The sequence below is a fragment of the Tupaia chinensis genome, unplaced genomic scaffold (assembly GCF_000334495.1).
Source record: "Tupaia chinensis unplaced genomic scaffold, TupChi_1.0 Scaffold149658_1, whole genome shotgun sequence".
Taxonomy (NCBI): Eukaryota; Metazoa; Chordata; class Mammalia; order Scandentia; family Tupaiidae; genus Tupaia; species Tupaia belangeri.
Window position 1 is genome coordinate 203,263 of NW_006209503.1, and position 16,154 is coordinate 219,416.

The following is a 16,154-nucleotide window of genomic DNA, read 5'->3' on the forward strand; positions in this document are numbered from 1 at the left end:
GCTGGTGCAGCAGATTCAGTAGATAGTGGGGAATATTTTAACCCTACTAGTATTTGGATGTTTAGCTACAGTGCTCTTAGATCTGTCTAAAAACACATTGAAAGGATATTGGAGGGTGGAGAGACAAGAAAAAGGAAAACGAAACAGAGAAAAACAACAACAAAAAGAGAAAAAAAAGACAAAAAAATTTTAAAAAAGTTAAAAATTTGTAATTACTGTTCTTTTATTAAAAAAAATCACAAAATAGAAAACTGCATGGCACAGAAAAATCTAGTTCACTGTCGCCAATTTGTAATTACTGTTCTTTTATTTAAAAAAATCACAAAATAGAAAACTGCACGGCACGGAAAAATCTAGTTCACTGTCGACATGTGGAACCTTCTCCTGAAGGCCCGTGGCTTCTTCTGCCTGGATGGGAGGAGCAGAGCAAAAATTAACAAGAAAAAAGGTGGAGCTAAGAGCCAGAAAAAAAGTGCCTTTTTAAAAAAAGGGTAAAAAGGAAAAATTACAACAAAAAGGGAAGACAGAAGCAGGGAGAGACAGGAATTGAGAGACAGAGAGAAGGCTGAGAGTGCAGGGGGGAGGGGCTCCCTACCGCTAGCTCGTTTGTTGGAGGCTGAATTATTAGTAGAAAATCTTCATTCCCTTAAAAATCGAGTTCACTGTCGCCATGTGGAACCTTCTCTTGAAGGCCCGTGGCTTCTAACTTGTGATTTTTTTCACACCACCTGCTGGTCCCAGATTCAAAGGCTTTAAGATTTGCTCATGTTCAACAGATATGCATGGAGTACTCATAAATACGGGCACTATTCTATTGCAGTGTGCAGCAATGAGCAACAGAATCCCTCATGGGTCATATATTCTGTTGCAGAAGAGAAATAATAAAATCCTAAATAAAATAATTTCAGATAGTGGCAAGTGCTATGAAAAAAATACATAACAAGGAGTCACAGATTGGAGGTGCAGGCTACATTTGATCGGGAGGGAGAGAATGCTTCCCTGAGAGGGCCACATTTAAGCTAAGACTGAATAATAAGAAAAGGCCAGCCTTGGGGCCTTCAGGTGGCATAGCGGTTAAGGGCACTGGATTCCCACATGGCTGACCTTGGTTCAAGTCCTGGACCTGGTGGCTAGCTTTCTCACTTTCTCTCTTTCTCTCTCATTTTCACTCTGTCCTTCTCTGGTAGAATTAAAATAAGTAAATAAAGTTAAATAAAATCATTAAATAAAAAAAAAAGAGAAATATTTGGGGCCAGCAGATGGCATGGTGGTTAAGGGCGCTGGACTCCCACATGCCGACTGCCAGTTCAAGTCCTGGACCTGGTGGCTTACTTTCTCACTTTCCCTCTCTCTCTTTCTCATTCTGTCCCTCTCTGGTCAAATTTAAAATAAGAAAATAAGAAAAGTTAAATAAAATAATTCCTAAAAAAAAAAAAAAGAAAGAAAGAAAGAAAGAAAAGAAAAGGCAGCATGCAGAGTTCTTGGAGAGAGAACGGCAGGCAGTGGAAGTCACCTCTGTGACAGTCCTGTGACCCAGCCAGTCTGCTGGAGCACAGTGAATGAAACTTGAGAGAAGTCCGTAATGTGGGCAAAGGGCAGGTCGCAGAGGCATGGAGGCCTTGTACGCATGGAGCAAGACTGGACTTATGTGGATATCAGGGATCACTGGCAGGGTTGTTTTAGCTTGTTTTTATTATCGGACACATGTGCTCACTAAAGAGACAGAAAGAGACCCAGAGAGAGGGAAAGTAAGAAATTGCTCCTCACACACACTACCCAGGGGGGTTGGCCACGCTGCAATTCCTTCTCCTCCATTCTCCTCTTGGGATTTTGCGCACACACACAAAGGTGCCCGGTGTGACTTTCAAGCTACTGGGTCTAGGACTCGAGCCGTGCAATCAGCCATGTGGGATCCAGCGCCTTAACCACCTTGCCGCAGCCTGGCCCGTCGCTGGAAGTTTTTAAGTCGGGAGTGATCTCTTTTCACATTTCAAAATGGCTCTCTGACTGCCAGGTAGAGAACGGCCTGTGAGGAGGAAGAGTGGCGGCAGGGGGCGCGTCGGAAGGCTATCGCAGTGGTCCGGCTGAGACAGCGCCTGCGGGCTCGGCCCAGCAGTGAAAGCAAGCAGGACGGGCTGGGCCCGGAGTGCACCTCGGAGAGCTGACCCGCCTGCTGATAGGCTGCATGCCGGCTGTGAGGGACAGCGATGACTCGAAAGTGACTCCTTGGTTTTGGCTTGAGGGGAGGTGAATGGCGATGCATGTACTGATCTGGAGAAGGCCGGGGAAGACACAGATTTGTAGCAGGCGGGGGTAACCAAGAGTTGGTTTTGGATGCACTCGGAGATCCATTAGACAGTCCAGGGAGGATGCTGGGAAATCCATCCCAGGAATGTGCAACCGAGGAACATCCCAGTCTAAAGAAAGACCTGGCCCACACTGGAGGAGGGACGGGGGAGAGGAGGCCTCTTCATTCGCCTCAAGCCCATTCCCCAGCCCCTGGCCCAGTGACATTCAAGGTAAGGGGATCCTAGACCCGGGCCCACTTCATAGGCGACGTCTAATGAAGTACTTACCAATTCTGAACTCTAAAGGTCTACCAAGATCATATCCGTAAGTCAAGGAATGATCACAATCCAGACTTCTCTCTCTCTCTCTTTTTTTTTTTTTTCTTTTTGAGAGGTTTTCGCTATAGGGCGTGTGTGCTTGCCAGACAGACAGAGACATAGAGACAGAAAGCGAGAAATCACCCCCCAGGGGGGATGGTCACGCCGCAATCCCTTCTCCTCCATTCTCCTCTCGGGATCTTGGGCACACACGCACACGCACCCAAGTTTAAAAACTCACACACACGGGGAACCAGCAGTTAGCGTAATTAATGGCTATGTCGCTGGACTCCCACGTAGTCGACCACGGTTCACTTCCCGGACCCGGTGGCTTAAAACTCACGCCGGGCGTGTGTGCGTGCGTGCCCAAGATCCCAAGAGAATGGAGAAGGGATTGCGGCGTGACCATCCCCCCTGGGGGGTGATTTCTCGCTTTCTGTCCCTATGTCTCTCTCTGTCTGTCTGGTGAGCGCACATGCCCTATAGCAAAAATCTCTCCAAAAAAAAAAAAACAAAACTCACACACGCACGTGAGTTTTAAGCCACCGGGTCCGGGACGCAAACCGCAGTCGACTACGTGGGAATCCAGCGACATAGCCATTACGCTAACTGCCAGTTCCCAATCCAGACTTCTCTTTAATGAACAGAATGGGATGGTCTTTCTAAGTCCAGTCTTCAACCACAGGGGCTTCAGGGCCCACTAGAGGAAGGGCAGACTGTCCTCACTGTACCCCAATTTCTTGCTTGCCAGTGAAACCCACTTCTCACCGAACAGACGCCAATGCCAGATATCTGGCCAGTCATCCTTGAAACTCGGCATGTGCGTAAAATCCAGCGTTGGCCAAGGAACCGGACCTTAGGGAAAATCTGTTGGGGTCTTCTGCAGAAGCTCTCCTCTGTAATGAAAAGAGCACAGGTCCTCTCCTTTACTGGCCATGGCCAGGCTGGCACGTGCCCCTGGAACTGCAGCAGCCCTGTGCGTGACCAGGAGGAAGGCAGGGCACAGGGCTCAGACATTCCTGGGCACTAGGAAGCCCTGCACCAATCCTGGAGCCCCTGCCTCGAGGATCCTCGTTAAGTGCAGAAATAAATGTCCTTTTGAAAAGCTGCTTGGCCATGGGTCTCTGCCTTTGATAGACGCTTAGATTCCCACAGAGCTCATTCTTTATCCCTCCAAGGGCAAACATCCCTTTATTTTCACCCCCATCACAGATCTATTCCTCCTGCTGTAGGCTGCACACTCAGAGAAAGGGGGTGAAGAAGCAGGCCCATCTTGCTGGGTCACACCTACATGCATTCCACGGACTATTGTGGAGACCAGTGTTACACAGGGAAATGAAAAACTTGGGACCAGCAGTTAGCGTAATGGCTATGTCGCTGGACTCCCACGTAGTCGACCACGGTTCGAGTCCCAGACCCGGCGGCTTAAACTCATGTCGGGCACATGTGTGTGTGTGCGCCCAAGATCCTGAGAGGAGAATGGAGAAGGGATTGTGGCGTAGCCATCTCCGCTGGGGGGGAGGAGGGATTTCTCGCTTTCTGTCTCTCTGTCTTTGTCTTTGTGGTGAGCGCATGCGCCCTATAGCAAAAAAAAAAATAACTCTCAAAAAAAAAATAAAAACCCCAAAACTTATGAGTACACAGTATGACAGTCAAGAACAGTGTGCTATGAGAGAGTTAACAAGAGGACAGTCTTCGGGTCTGACTGTCTGAGAAGGCACCTCTGAGGAGGTGACGTTTAAACTGAGACCTAAAAGATGAGAAAGGTCCAGATGGGAAGAAAAGACAGCAGCATTTCAACAAGAGAGACAGTTCAAAACGTAACATGTACTTCTCTCTCCTTTTTGTTTTCAAGTTTATTTATTTATTTCTTCCATGAACATGACAGAGACAGCAGAGAGTGAGTGCATTCCAACCAGGTCTGGACACTGTGATCTACCCGGCCTCAGGCAGCTGCAGACCCCGGATAAGTGCAAGTCCAGTGTGCTCAGGGAGGTCTCCAGACTCGAACCAGAGTCTCCTCACGTGGGTCAGCCTTGCAGAGTGCTGTGGCACCACTCCGGCACCACGGGCACCACCGGAGAGGCTGCGGCTGGCACAGTGGCTGTAGAGATTTCACTCCAGAATCCTCCTCCCTGCCCCACGCCCTTGCCTGTTCCTGTTCCACCCGTTTTTCCAGACCGACGCCTGTTGCCTATTGGCCGACCGCAGGATAGTCGAGCTTTATTTTCGGGCTCTGCCTTGAACTTCTCGCCTCTGGCCTGTGCATTCCCAGGTGATAACGAGACACCTGGAGACCCTCTCTTCCAAAATTTAGAGCTTTCCTCTAAGGCAGGCGTGGAGCGAATCAGTCTGACTTTGGTCTGGGTTTGGCTCTAGAGATGGCTTGAGGATAACAGACACCCAGTTCTTCAGGATTGCCAAAAGCTAAGTTAGGAACTACCCTGCTCCACCTTCACAAAGACCAGCCGGGGAACCAGCAGTTAGCATAATGGCTATGTCGCTAGACTCCCACGTAGTCAACCACGGTTCGCGTCCCAGACCCGGTGGCTTAAAACTCACGCCGGGTGCCTGTGCGTGCATGCCCAAGATCCTGAGAGGAGAACGGAGGAGAAGGGATTGTGGTGTGACCATCCTCTCTGGGGGGTGATTTCTCACTTTCTGTCTCTATGTCTCTCTCTGTCCGGCGAGCGCACGCGCCCTATAGCAAAAACTTCTCAAAAAAAAAAGAAAAAAACAAAGACCAGTCGGAAGAAATGGAAACTAGGACTTCATCCTCAGGGAACCAAGACAGAGCTCAAGCAAAGCGCAGATGGTCACATTAATTTCTTCAAAGCAAAAATGGAGTGGCATAGGTACCAGCCATGTGATGTGGTAGTTAGAGTGGCTGGATCCACATGGTCAACTGTGCGGTTCAAGTCCTGGAGCTGGTGGCTTGAGAAAAACACAGGTATCTGTGTGCACACGCCCAAAATCCCAAGAGGAGAATGGAGGAGGGAGATTACGGTGAGGCCATAATGGGAGGAGGGCACGGCTTTCTTTCTTTCTCTGTCTCTTTTCCTCTCTCTCAGGTGAGTGCATATACCTTGTAACAAATTGGAAAAGAAAGAAAAATGGAGTGGCAGAGCTAGCACTCAGAGATGTTCAAATTCAGTAAGCTCATTTCCCACCACAGGGACCAGGGGGTTTGGAGGAAACGTGGTCCTTCTAAGTTACACAGCTTGGTGGAGGCAGGGCTAGAACCCAGATCCCAGGGCATTTTTCCTACCGACTCATGCAGTTCACTCAAGGGCCCCGTGCATCTTCACCTCGGGTGGTCCAGGTGACTCTCCCCACCACTCCCCGCCTCAGCTGTGTCTCCCAGAGGGCTCTGCTGGAGTAAACGCAAGTCATAGACTTGGGGGGGATGAACCTGTGGGCGGGAGGTCCTGACCCAGACAGCTGATTCCAACCCCCTGGTGAAGCCGGGTATGCTGAGATACGCTTCTGCTTTTTCTCATATCGGGGGATCGCCTGGGACAGGGAGAAGAAGAGAAAACAGCAACTTATTCTTGTTTCAGTAACTGTCCACAGTTCTTCCCTGCCTCCTCCACTGTCACCTCCTCACCCCCTCGCCCCTCCTCTGCTTCCTCCCCCACTTCTGCCTCCATGGCCAGCACCACTCTCGCCATCTCCATCCGCCATGACCACCGCCTACTCCACTTTCTCTTCCAGCTCCACCTCCCCCTCCCCTCCTCTACTTCCTCCTCCACTGCCTCTTCCACCTCCACCACCTTCTCCATCTCGTCTACACCCACACCACTTCCGCTGTTCCCCTCTGCCGACTCCACCTCCCCCTTTACACCAACACCGCCCCCCTCCGCTCCTGACTCCACTTCCTCTTCCAAAGCCATCTTCAACAACACCACAGACTCCCCACCACCTCCTTCTCCATGGCCTGTACCCCCACGCCACCTCCACCAGTAGCCTTACCACCACCTTATTCGCCACGCTGAAACAAGTCTTCCTATCAAATACGCCTCTAGGTCCTTAGCGCTTTTCGAATGGGTGATCAGTCTTTTAATCCATAGCCAGAGTCATGGTGATTCATCACAGATTTGAAGTAAACCAGGATGACTAACCCCCTCGTCCTGCTCAGTTTTGGAAACTGCTTATCTAAACACGTGCACAGGTTCACAATCTCTCTCCCCAGAAGGCCACAGGTGCCCTGCCATGAAGCGAACAGCGGCGGCCTTGTCGCAGACGCTGGAGATGAACGCACTGCTCCTTTTGATTTCAGCCTGGGAACACTGGCAGCAAACCAATGTGGGAAGGCAGGGACTGTGTAGCCTACGTTTCAAAGGGAGAGTAAGGAAAAAAATCCAGCCCGGCTTAGATCAGAAGGGTCTGAAGATGAATGTGATCATCTCCCAGGTCTCTGGGTAGAAGTTAATGTCATATTGAGACGAGGAGACTGGGGCTTAAAAAACAAACAAAGAAAAGGAAACTAATTCGGGATGCAAGCCTTGATGGGACAGGGCCACTGCGCCAGGGGATCAAAGCTGCTCGCCACGCAGAGGGCACGAGGGATTGTTCACTTTCTGTTTTTTCACGCCTGCAGCACACATGGGGATCTAATTGGTCAGGATGCGAAACCCAGACAGGCAGTCCCAGCGGCAGGGGAGAGCCTGGAGGGGAAGCCAGCACTTTCCGCAGCTGCAAACCATTAGAGGCAGGCTCACCACCACGCACCCGCTTTAATTGCCCTTCTGTGTGTTTCCTCAGCTCCCAGCCACTGATGTCTGCCTCCGAGCCTTTCTGATCTCAGGGGTGATGAGCTTGACGGCTGTCAGGCCTGGCTGCAGGGATGCAGGGACAGGGCTGGGGGTGGGGGTGCACATGCGGTGCAGGGAGGAGGCCGCTGGGCGAGGCGGTGGGGTGGTGAGGAGCAGGAAGTCAGGCGCAAGGTCTGGCCGAGCTTCACACTCTCTCTTGCTCATTGAAGTTCTCGTCATAAAGCCAGGGGTCTCTCTGGAGGTGACACTGCCCCTGTTTTAACCCAAACAAGGGGACATACAGGACACAAAGTGTAAAACAAAGAGCGTGAAAACCCACACCATGGTGCAGTGTGTGACCTAAGGCACGGCACAGGCTCTCTGCCCTCCACTTCCTCACCGTTGCTGCTGCTCGGCATGGCGAGTGCTACAGGAGGAGACGAGGGAGCCCCTAAGGGCTCATCTCCAGACCACCACCTCCTTCACCCTCCCCGGGCTCTGGGTCTGCTGGAGGTCTGAGCTTCCACGAGTTCCCCTCTCCGCCCCTCCCGCCCCACACCCAGGTCTGTAGGATGCAGCACCCTCTGGACACCAAGCTCCTCTGCTCGCTTGTTTCAGGCTCCCATCGTTTCTCTTGGACGTCACTCCTGGCTCCGTCCTCCTGGCTGCCAACACCACCTCCACTCCTCCCGACCCCTCCCGTGAACCACCAGCCTGCTGCAAATACTCAGCTATAAGATGCGAGCCCAGACACCTCCTCTGCCGCAAACTGCAGCCGCTCCCGAGGCCTGCACAGAGCCTGGGCTGCCTTTGCTTTTCCTCATCCTTCAAGGCTTCGCTGGGTATTATCCCTTCCAGGTAGCCTCCCTAAGGCAGGACAAAGCCTCAGCTAGGCATCCTGCAAGTGTCTGTATGTCGCCCTACCTTGACTTGTTTTTTCTCTTTTTTAGTTTTTGCTATAGGGTGGGTGTACCCTATAGCAGAGAGAGAGAGAGAGAAAGTGAGAAATCGCCCCTGGGTGCCATACCACCATCAACTTCTCCTCCGTTCTGCTGTCAGGACTTCGAGCGTGCATGCACACATGTCCAGTGTGATTTTCTTTCTTTCTTTTTCTTTCTTTTCTTTTTTTTTTTAGAGGTTTTTGCTATAGGGCGTGTGTGCTTGCCAGAAAGAGACAGACAGACAGACAGAATGCGAGAAATCGCCCCCCAGGGGGGGTGGCCATGCCGCGATCCCTTCTCCGTCCTCCTCTCGGGATTTTGGGCACGCATGCACATGCGCCTGGTGTGAGTTTAAGCTTCTGGGTCTGAGACTTGAACTGCGGTCGACTACATGGGAGTCCAGTGACATAGCCATTATACCAACTGCTGGTCCCTTTTTTTCTTTCTTTAATTGAGATTTTTGCTATGGGATACGTGCCCTTGCCAGAGACAGAGAAAGTGAGAAATTACCACCACCCCCCAAGGGGGATGGCCACATTGCAATCCCTTCTCCTCTCTGGATTTTGGGCACATACACACACTTACCTGGTGTGAATTTCAAGCATCTGGGTCCAGGACTTGAACCACAGTCGGCCACATGAGAGTGCAATGCCTTAACAACTATGCCACCTGCTCGTCCTATCACCTGGTGTAACTTGCAAGCCACCAGGTCCCGGACTCAAGCCGTGCAGCGGACCATGTGGGATCCAGCACCTTACCCCCACCACAGCTGCTGGCTGGCCCGCCTTGACCTTTTTGGATTAAAATCATTGCCTGCCTCCCTCGCTTCTCCGCACAAAGGTGAACTTTTTGGGAAAAGAGTACATTTTCCTCATCTTCGTATTCCCCCGCAGGTAGCATGCTTAGCACAGTGCCTGGAATACAGCAGGCATCCCATGAGGACTTTTAGAACTATGTTTCCAGCTATCAGTTGTTACGTATCTCTCTGCCTAAACTACCCAGCAAACGAAAAGCACGTGCCGTGCCGGGACACGCCGGATCCCTTCCGCACAGTGCCCAGCCCAGGGCAGAGTCCCAGCAGAGAGCTGCGAGCTGCGAGCTGCTCTGTCTAACCCTCCTGCTGCGTCTGGCTGGTTCTGTGCTGTCTTCTCAGCGTTTCCAACAGAGCTTTGCACCTAGCAGGTGCTCAGTAAACAGATTTTGAAAGAGTAAATAGTGTGGCAGTTGTAAGAAAAACACCTATTGTTGTTAGAACATACACTAGATTGAGCATTTACGCCCCTTCCCAATTCATATGCTGAAATACTAACTGCAAACGTGATGGTCCCGGGAGGTGAGGCCTTGGAGGGGCAATTAATTAAGTCACGAATGCAGAGCTGCCATCACTGGAGTCAGTGAAGCTCCAGAGCTTCCTCTACTTGCCACCATGCGGGGTTAGAGTGACAACAGCCTGCCGTGAGGACTCGGTCCTTTCCAGGCCCTGGGTCTGCCAGCACCGTGGTCTTGGACCCGTTAGCCTCCAGACTCCAGGCTATGATAGTTGTAACAGCCTGAACTAAGACAAGACAGACGGCCTGGGGTCTAGTCACAGGTAATAACTCTGACATTACAAGACCAAAAGAGAACTGTGGCCAGAAAGTGTCCACCGAGAGCTGCAACGCACGGGCCAATTGCAGTTCGGTCCAAGCCCCGCAGGCTCGAACCCCTGCAGGCACGTGTACATGTTCGCTCCCACTCCCAATGGGATGGAGAATCGGAGAGCAGAGGACTGTGGTGTGGCCGCGCCCCATCCGGTGTGACCGCGCTCTCTCTCCCCTGCCCCCTTTGGTGAGCACATGTACCCAAGAAATTAAGAAAAATAAAGAACAAAAACAAAGAGACTTTCTGATTTTCTCCCAAACTCTACTCTTTACCCCGAAGTTCTAGCAAATATTGCCCATCTTGGTAAGTAACCAACATCTGTCCAGTTGTTCAGACCGAAAGTTTTAATATTTGATCCATCTATTAATCTCATATATAAAGAAACACATGTGTGTACGTACCCATCCTCCCACCTCATGAATTCTCTGGCCGGAAGGCAAGCTCCTGGTTCATCTCCTCGCCCCTCGGTAGGTGCCAGCACACGGTGGGTACTCGATACTATCAGTTATGGACTTTTTTGCCTCATTAGCTGCATGACCTTGCATAAGACATCTCACCTCTGAGCTAATTTCTTCATCGCAGAGTGGGAATGGCATCCTGCCGACCCCCCGCCAGGGTGATCTGGTAGGACTCCCCACCCTGGCACATGGCTGCGAGACTGCTCCTTACAAACGTAAATCGTGCCGTTACTGGGCAGGGCAAGGCTGTGTCTCACTCATCTTTGACTCCCCCTCTCCCCTTTTTATCCCATGTCTTTACATTGCTTTGCACTAAGATGTTCTGTAGCGGTCTACTTATGATGATGGCGACGATGTTGTTTTAGTTTACTATAGTGCATGTTCACTTGCCGGAGAGAGACAGAGACAGCACCGGGGAGTGAGAAATCAGCCCCAGGGGTGATGGCCAAGCTGCAATGCCCGTGTGGGATCCAGCCTCCTTAAACTCCATGTCACTTGCTGGGCCAATAGATGATGACGAGGATGATGATTTTAGTTCTTTGCTATAGGGCATGCGCTCGCCAGATTGACAGAGAGAGACTGTCCCGACCCCGGGGGACAGTCGAACAGGTTTCCTGAGTGAAGGAGTGAGAGTCGGGACAAGCGGCGCAGTGTTACAACACGGACACGACACAGTGTCTTCAGTGTCATCTGTTTATTGTGGGCAGCACGGTACAGCACAGAGATGACACAGTGTCACAGCTCTTTAGGGTCACGTCATCTATTGTGAGCAGCACGGAGACAACACAGTGTCACAGCTCTTCAGGGTCGTCCAGAGACGATGTAGTGTTACAACTCTTCAGGGTCTCCCAGGTCGTCTGGAGACGATGCAGTGTCAGCTTTTCAGGGTCGTCTGGAGACTGTGCTGCGGTGTTTCAACTCTTCAGGTTCTCCAGGGTCGTCGTCTTCTTCCTGGTCATCTGTGTCATCTTCCTGGTTGTCTGTAACGTCTTCCTGGTCATCTGGCTACTGTGTGCCAGGCATCATGGTTATATACAGGGTGGGGGGTTGTGATTGGTTGAATGAAGGATTGTAAAAGGTGGGTTATGATTGGTTGCTTCTGTGGACCAATCATGAGGTGCCAGATTATGCAAATCTGAGGGATTCTAAGCTCACCAATTTGCTATGGGAAGTGGCCAATCAGAGTATGGTTTCGAAGGTCAGGTTTTTTGAAGGGGAGCCAATCATGGCCTTTGGCATTGTATAATTGTTTGCTTTCTGAGAAACCGGCGATATTCTGCTGGTGCGCAGCCTCCCACAAGAGACAGAGACAGAAAGTGAGAAATCTCCCCCAGGGGATGGCCACACTGCAATCCCTTCTCCTCCATTCTCCTCTCGGGATCTTAGGCACGCACGTGCCCGGTATGCCCGGTGTGTTTTAAGCCACTGCGTCCAGGACTTGAACCGTGGTCGACTATGTGGGAGTCCAGTGACGTAAACATGACTCCATCTGCTGGTCCTTAGATGTTTATTTTCAACAGTAGGATAAATCATTCCATCGATATCCCAATTTTCAGTCAATTATATCAGTTATAGCAACACAAAACGTCTACTTATTAATGAGCTTTGTTTTTTTTTGAGAAAGAAGTTAACAACTCTTGTAGGTAAAGTGAGTGTCTGAGCGTTCGGTGCGATGCAGATCAGCCCACCTCCCCCAGCTTAGAGCCTGCGCTCTGCTGGTGCAGCCGGCGGGGCAGTGTCCTTACAGACCTGGCCCGAGGACAGTGTGCTGGCCAGAGAACGCTGTGTCCCCGCAGCTCTGAGTCCAGGTCTGACTGACCCAGGCCTGGCATCACCCTTCTAAGCACAGAGCCTCTTCTCTTCCTGTTGTAAGTTGTGGTAGGTTTCTAAAAACTCCATTGTCATTCCAAAAGTGGCACTAAGCAGGTTGTGTCCCCAGGCCTGTGTCTTCCTTTGTCTGCCCTCCCGATTATCTATCCCTTTCCCAGCACCCAGTGACTCCCCGTCAGGCAGTGACACTGACAGTGTTGTTACAGGTGTCGGCTGGCTCTGGTCTCATTTGCTCTGGAAAGAAATCTGGTCGGATCAAATGCCCTGTGGAAACTCGAGCTGAATCGTCTTTATTTTCTCTCATTTTATTCGCACATCGCAGCAATCTCAGCCTGTCAGGGCCTCCACCAGCAATTCAGCCATTCAGCAGCTTAAACATAACCGTAAAGCTCTGGATCGTGTCCAACTCCAGAGCTTTATTAGAAGAAGTCAGTTCTTTTCTTCCAATTTTTCTCTGAAGGCAGGAAATAATCCGGGTACCTGCAGACGAGGGATAGTGACTTTTGCGTTGTGGGGGAACCTGCTTTTAGATAGTGCTACTCAGCATTTCAGCCACAGGCCAAAACGCTATTACCCTACGTAGGCGCGGATGCTGCTAAGAAACCAGTGAAATAATGTTTCAGATTTAAAAATGGTTGCACATATTTGTTTCAAATTCAATACTACATATTAGATGACTTAATAATACTTACGACATGACAGAAGAACTTTTCTCATGTTAATTTACACACTTCTCAACAACCCACAATATTATGGCCCATTTTAAAGAGGAGGAAATTGAGGCACCGGTAAATAACTCGCTCAAGCCCACACGGCTGGCATCAGCAGAGTTGGGATTTGAACTCCAGCTGTCTTCCAGCAGATTCCATGCCTTTTTTTTTTTTTTTAAAGAACTATTCCATTTAACTTATTTATTTATTTATTTAAATCTGACTAGAGAGGGGCAGAGTGAGAGAGAGAGAGAGAGAGAACGTGAGGAAGCAAGCCTCCAGGTCTGGGTCTTGAACCACTCCACGTGGGGGTCCAGTGCTCTCGACCACCATGCCATCTGCTGGCCCCTCAGATTCCATGGTTTTAATCACCGCAATCCTCAACTTTCCACTTCTGGTGAATTACGACTGTGCCGGGAAAGGAACTTAGCCAGACATAAGGACTAAGTGGGCACTGGAGATCTATTCACTAACTTTCCAGGAAGACAAGGTTTGCTTTGGGAGTTGGGGTGATTTTGCTCCAAACTGGTCTCACCGGCTCATGGCACGTACTAGGGTGCTTTGTACCGAAGCAAAAAAGAGAAAAGTACGCAGAGTGTGGACCATCCTTCCTCTCGACAGCCTAGGCCTGGCCATCGCAGGGAAGATAAGACCACAGAGCCAGGAGGACCCACCGACCACAGGTACCACTGGTGGAGAAGCCATTCTTTGTTCTTTTTTCTTTTTTTGAGAGGTTTTTGCTATAGAGCGTGTGCACTCGCCAGACAGAGAGAGAGAGACAGAGAGACAGAAAGCAAGAAATCACCCCCCAGGGGGGTGGTCACGCCGCAATCCCTTCTCCTCTCGGGATCTTGGGCACGCACGCACACGCGCCCAGAATGAGTTTAAGCCACCGGGTCCGGGACATGAACTGCAGTCGAATGCATAGGAGTCCAGCGACGGGAAAACCATTTTGTAATAGACTGCCCCGCCCCATCTGAGGAGAACTGCTGAGCCGTACTCCACGACTCACCGTAATGCACGCAGAAGGCTGGAACACACCCGAGGCAGACTGGAATGCGAGTGCAGCCCCACAGAGTCGCATCCTCTGGGCTCTTGTCTCGGTGTTCTGAAGGAAGGGTCTCGAGATCCAGCTGCCTGGAGCGCAACCCCAGTCCTTGCTGCCCTTAAGGCCTGGTCTGTCCATTAGCGGTGGCCTTCTCCTCCGTGTCTCAGTCTTCCCTAAGCAGCCCTGCCCGGTGCTTCCTCACTTACCTTCTCTGCCGCTGAACGGGCCACGGACGTTTGGCAGGCTTCTCTTCCCGTCGCTTGTCGGACTAAGCCACTAAAGATACCTTCTTCCGCTCTGCCTCGTGCCCTCGCCCTGAGGCAGAATCACTGTGCGTGGCAGTCATTGCCACAAACGGTCTCCCCGCACCCAAGACTGTGCCCTTAGACACTCAGTTCACCCCCGTCTGGAGTAGTCCACGGCTGAGGTGAGCCGTGGTTAGAGGTGGCAGCATATACGACCCAGCCTCGCTGGTTCTCATTTTGTAAACACCAGTTATGGAAGAATTTGGATGGGTCCCAAAATGCCAGTGAGGGCCCTAATGCCGACTTCATGTCACCTGCAGTCACACGGGGTATGCGTTCCCAAGGACCAGATGCTGGACTCAATGTGCTGTTGTTGCTCTCTCGAAATTCTCACTCTGTAACAAAAGGCCCCACCTTTTGTTTTGTAAGGAACCCTGCAATCCTGCAGCTCCTTCACTGGCTTGTCCATCGCTGCGTTCTGCTGCCACGTCCCACTCCCGTCCCCACCCCCAGTTCTGTCCGGGGTCTCAGGGAGCAGAGGGTTTGGCTTCTAGCAGAACTTGGTGTTTTTCAAGTTTTTAAAAATCGATCTATTATTAGTTTGCTTTTTTCGATAAGGAATGTTAGACACCTGACACCACTGTGAGGTAGAAAGATCTTTCCCCAGTTTTGCAGGCGAAGGGGAGATTTGTGGCTTGGGACACTACCCCACCACCAGTTCGGATCAGCTGCATCTCCAGGGCCTGGTAGAGGGCGAGCTGCTTTTTTTTGGGGGGGTGGTGGTGATTAGAGTCGGAGTGGATGGTGGAAGTTATCCTACAATGTAGTCAACCCTGACAGTACCTGACAGGCTACTTTCATGGGAATGCATTATTGTGGCCCTCTCGTATCAAACGCGAGGTGAGCAGCTGTGAATCCCTCAGAAAGCCAAGGGCTCTAGATTCCCCTGAATCTAGCTCAAAAAGTACTTCCTCAGCTGCAAGTGTGGAAGGTGTCGTAGCAGGGAGGGGAGTGGTGGGTGCGAGAAGTAAGGATCGGGTAAGACGGGGTGGGTAATGGAGGGACGGAGGGGGTGGGGAACAGGGGAAGAAAAAGAAAAAACAGTACGCTGCACTGACAAAAAATGAAAAGCTATTTGCTGCTGCTGTGGACAGTCATGTCTCCGTCATGGCGGATACGCATGGTGATCACGCTGGACAAAGAAATGTTACACACTGTAAAGACGTAGGCGATTGAATGAGACATAAAATAAATAATAATCGCAAAAAAAAAGTACTGTCTCAGGAGAAAGCATGATGCTTAGGTGTATAAGGGGACCTTGAGACGGGAACTCTGGCTGGCGAGTGGCCACCCTGGCACACCCCTCCTCCCCCGGGAGATAACAGAAATTCACGGTTGACGCACTATTTTGAGATCATGAGAGGCCAGTCACAGTGAGAAGACAGCGGTTCAAGGCGTGTTGGTGACACCAGCCTGGAGCGTCCCTAAGTCAAGGACTCCCAGGAGAGGACTGCTCGTGCTGACAAACACGGTGGTGACACTTCGGGCCGTTTCTAGCTGGTAGTAATATTAGTACTGACCGCGTGGGGCTGTGGAGAGAAGGACGTTCATTTTAGCACAAATAGTTAAAACAGTGCCTGACTTATCGCAAACGCTCCAGAAGTGAAGGTTATTATTAATATCACCGTGAATGGAAGTCTCCTCACTGGAGAGTGGAGAGGAGTAAAGGCTTCGAGTTTTCTAGGGACATTTATTTTTAATTTTTTTTTATTTTTTGGAGAGGTTTTTGCTATAGGGCGCATGCGTTCGCCAGACAGACAGAGACAGAGAGACAGAAAGCGAGAAATCACCCCCCAGGGGGGATGGCCACACCGTAATCCCTTCTCCTCCATTCTCCTCTCAGGATCTTGGGCACACACGC